Consider the following 5,168-nt stretch of genomic DNA (forward strand, 5'->3'; position numbering starts at 1 on the left):
CAGTTCAAATGGCTTTGTAGTCTGGCACATTAACCCACAGCACCACACCAGGACTCCTTGATGAATGTATAGTGATATCTTATTTTGTTTTAAATGAGCAATTACCTTACTTACTAATTTAGTTGAGTACATTTTCATGTTTATTGGCCATTTGGATGTCTCCTTTTGGCTTTCTAAATTTTTAGCCATTTAAAAATTGGCGTATTTGCCTTTTTCTTGTTACAAATTGAATTGTATCCTCCCCAAATACTTGTCCTAAGTCCTAACCCCTGTCATGGTTATAGTCCCATTTGGGAATGGAATGTCATTGTTAAGTTAATGAGATAGTATGTCAACTTGTTTTGAGACATCAAAAGAGCATAAAACAAGTGAGTGAGCGGAGATGGAGAAAGAGCGGCTGTACCACAAGCAGCTCAGCCCGAGCTAAAGCTCAGACGAGACAAGGGCCTTCCTCTAGAGCTGACAGAGAAAGCCTGCCTTGAGATCTGGCATCAGAATTCAGATTTCTACCCCCTGTAAACTGTGATAAAACAAATTTCCATTTATTAAAGCCACCAATTTGTGGTATTTCTCTCTCAGTATCGCTAGATAACTAAGACATTGCTGATTTGTATAAGTTTATTAAACATTCTGCATACTAGTCTTGTCATGATGTGACTTGTCTTTGTGTTTTTGAAGTGTGTTTTGACAAATCTTATCTTCTATATTGGTCATTGATTCAAAGCACAAACAACATCACAGAATAGTATCCAACATGCTGGGCTGTCTCCAAACTGGTGGTGTAACTGAAACTTCATTAGATCATAGCATTATTCTTTCAGCTCAGTTACTTCTACATGATGGGGCACATGATAAGCCAGTGAATTCTATGGGCTTGAACACATTGCAATATTTCTTCTGTTATAAAATTAATTCCTTAGTTAGAAGTAATGTGTAGGATATCAGGAAAGTAAGTAAGTCATCCTAAAAGCGCCAACATGGATGGTGGTTCTTACAGAGACCTTGTGATAAAGGAAGACAAAATCATACATGCATATGTGAACACACATGTTATAATATACCAGAACCAAATCCACTGCTATTAAGCCAATTCTGACTCACATGATTTCCGAGACTGTAAATCTTTATGGGAACAGCCAGCCTCATCTTCCTCCTGAAGAGCTGCTGATTGGTTTGGATCAGACTTTGTAGTAAGCAGCCCAATGCCTAACCCAGAGCACCACCAGGGATCCTTATATAATATACATCTATGGTGCTATAGGATAAGCACAGAACCACAAGGACAGAAGTTCAAACTCACCAGCTGATCCTTGGAAACCCTGTACTGGGTCACTATGAGTTAGAACTGACTCAGTGGCACTTAACAACAAAATGTCAATATAGGCACATATAAATTTGAAAATGAATATATGTGTGTGTGTGTGTGTGTATGTGTGTGTGTGTGTGTGTAGCTCTGATAGCGTAGTGGTTACAAATTGGGCTATGAGCTGCACGGTCAGCAGTTCGAAACTACCGGCAGTTCCGTGGGAGAAAGATGAGGCTTTCTGTTCCCGTAAAGATTTACAGCCTCGGAAACCCTGTACAGGGTTGCTATGAGTTGGAACCAACTCCACAGCATATAACAACAACAAAAATACATATATATGTAATGTGTGTGTCTATGTATAAGTTCCAGGTAGGACAAATCATTTCCCCCTCCATAATGAGAAGGATCTGGTTTCCTCAGACCCATGTATCTCCAGATGCTGGTGGGTCTTACCAGGGAATGGTGGGCTGCTGCGGCTGGTCTCTGCTGTTGTCAAGTTGGGTGTTCACCATGTTCACCAGCAGTAGTCTGACCATCCTTGGTGAGAGGAACTCCACTTTATTAAATGTATAGTTTCTATCCCTGCCTCCATGGCCACTTTATTATATGCTCATTGACCAAACTCCGGGGTGACTGGGAAAAGAGACTGACTGACATTAAAGTCAACCATGCTGTCCACCTTCATGCCACCTTCGCAATACATGTGCTTTGTAGAGATTCAAACTAGGAAACAGATCTCTTCACATCCTGTGCATTTCAAGAGGTACATCCACATATCTCACCCCCATAATTCTTTGCTACCAGTCTCCTAATGCTTTTTTATCAAGTGTTTAACCATATGGCCTAACTATTACCCATTCCCACATATTAGTATAGATCAGTGCCTTGGGACGTTTTTAAACCCAGACAAGGTGAAAACCAGATGTACTTTTTGAAGTTCTGCCCATTAGGAAAATATATTTTCACTATTATCTTTCCAGAAACACTACTGATACAGGCTATAATACTGCCTCAGTTCATCCTGACAAAGGCCAGCTATTCCAAAGACTTTTCTGTGAACCAGGCCCACGTTTTTCTTCCTCTGTCAACTGATCACGAAGAACTCTCCATGAGGCCAGAAGGGTGACTTGATGGAGAGGCAGCATTGTGACACGAAGGGGTGGCTGGGAGTCTAATACTCATGATACCTACATGTCCCTTCAAGACTTACTTGAACCTCTTCATACACAAAACCTGATGTCTTAGTGACTCAGATAATACCCAGCTCATGTTGGGCAGTTTTATAGAAAGCCAGATGCAGTGTCACAAAAGAATAATTATTTGCAGAAGAGGGAGTTGTTTTACTCCATAGCTCTAGAAGTCTTCACTGTGAAGTTCTTATTAATGAATGCCAGAGGTTCCATCAGTATTTCCATTTCCCACAAACTCAAACCAAATCCCCTGCCATCGAGTTGGTTCTGACACATAGCAAGGCAATTGTTTCCAGTGACATTGTGAGAGTCTACAATCAAGGGAAAGGAAGGATCTCCAGACGTGGAAGAAAAACACTCTTTGGCAAGAGATGCCCAAGAATATTTGGGAGTTCAAGTTTTGACAGAGGTGTCCAATTGTAGACAGACATGTCTCCTTTAAATGTGCTTCCTTTCAGTGACCTTCCTTTTTTGTAAGAGAGTTGGTGGGGCTCTGAATTTCATGTTCATTGTGATTCCACTCACAACTAGAGGAAATAATCCCTTTTGGGCTCTTCTGGAAGTTTTCTGCTTCCCTGACTGTAGTTTGAGGAGAGTTTGTCACCTTCCCTCTGTGATCTCTCCTGTACAGTCAGAAATTGTCACCCATTGCAGCATCTCCACAGTTATCATTACTGCAGGAACTGTCAAGTGCATAGCAACTTAAGCCTTAGACCTAAAACTTTTCTTCCATAGCAACGTTATCCCACATAAGCACAAGTGACAAGAAGTCATCATGATGCCACTGCACCCACAGGTTAGTAATATCCTGTTTCCCACTAGCAGCAAAGCAAACACTGTATTTAATCTCAAAGAAGTCAAAAGCAGATCCTAAAAAAACAGGACTGTTTCCTGGAAGCCCACTTCAGGTTTCAAGACTACATGTGTTGAGGTCCATTCTGGGAAACAGAAATTGGACTCAATATTAATAACTATTTACAAAAGTGTTGGGAGGGAGAACAAACAAGATGGCAGATTGGGTGGAAGAGCAGTAAGACGCTCTGCCAGCAACAACACAGAATACAGGACCAGGCAGGCTCAGGGGATAGTCCCAGAACTCTGAACCACATATAAAGGAATATTTAGAAGGTTGGAAGGCTTACAGCTAGGGGAATTTGTAGCAGAAGCAAGAAATCCATTACTTTCTAATTCAAGATGCTCAGCTGCTCCAGGAGCCACCATCATGGGTGAGACCAAGCGGGGGAAGGATCAGAGCAGCCACAGATGCCTGACAGAACCACGGAGATAAAGGTGTGGACATTCTTTTTTTCTTTTAGTATCTGTTCATTGGTCCCTTGCTATCTGTGCACCTCCATTCTGGTGACTATAGGGGTACCTGAGCTAGTGGACACCCCAGCCCCACCCTCAGAGGGTTCTACTATGCATGCATACAGATCTCCTTGAAATTTAAAGAGGCAGTTTCTACTTAAAATCAAATGGCCACAGCCATCCCTAAACTGTTTATAACTAGAAAAAAGGCCTGGAGCGGGACAAGCAGACAAAAAAGGAAATAGGCCAAAAATAAAATCCTAAGTAACGTCAAAATGACCAATAGTGGCATCTTGAAATTTCTCAAGAAGAAGAGTGAAAAGGAAAGCCCATTTCCTGATCACATCTACCTGGAGGCAATCAGAAAGCATAAAAAAGACCAAAATACACACCCATCTAAGTATCAAGGCCACAGACAACCCCTGAATATGGCCCCAAAACAGAAGCAGATGACCATATCTGCACATGTTCAGAAACAAGATAAAGTGACTGAGGCAAATGAGCTGGAAGACCTACACTCTATACTGGAAGATGGGCAGGCTTTGGAAATGCCTGAGAAGGAATTCAGAAAAATGATTATACAATGTATCAAAACACAATATAATGAAGTTGAGAAAAATGAGGAAGAAGTCAGGAAAGCACTACAGGAACAATCAAATAAGATAGATACAGCATTGGAAACAATGCAAAACCTACAGAAAGAGGCCCAAATGATTAATAATAAAATATCAGAAATAGACAATACACTGAAAGGGCAAAGGAATAGAACTGAACAGATAGAAGCCAGAACTAGTGAGCTATAAGATTAAATCTCTCAACACTACTAAGATAAAAGAACAAACACAAAAAAGCATTAAAAAATCTGAAGAAGGCCTAAGATTCATGTTGGATAACATGAAGAGGAATAACTTAAGAATTATTGGCATTGTGGAACAGGAACAATCACACAAGTCCACAGAGGAGGTAGTCGAAGAGCTTCTGGAAGAAAATTTTCCTAACATCCTGAAAAGTGAAAAGATAAGCATTCAAGAAGCTCAATGAACCCTAAAAGACAATCGCCAAGACATATAATAATCAAGCTCTCCAAAATCAAAGATAAGGACAGGACCTTAAAAGCAGCTAGGGAAAAGAGAAATATAACATACAAAGGCAAGCAAATCAGATTAAGCTCAGATCTTTCAACAGAAACCATGCAGGCAAGAAAGCAATGGGGAGACATATATAAAACCCTGAAAGGAAAAAAAGTGTCACCCAAGAATCCTCTACCCAGCAAAGCTGTCAATCACATATGATGGTGTAATCAAAACATTCCAGAATAAACAGAAGCTAAGAGATTTTGCCAAAGCCAACCCTGCTATGAAAAA

The sequence above is a fragment of the Chrysochloris asiatica genome, unplaced genomic scaffold (genome assembly GCF_000296735.1).
Source record: "Chrysochloris asiatica unplaced genomic scaffold, ChrAsi1.0 scaffold00165, whole genome shotgun sequence".
Taxonomy (NCBI): Eukaryota; Metazoa; Chordata; class Mammalia; order Afrosoricida; family Chrysochloridae; genus Chrysochloris; species Chrysochloris asiatica.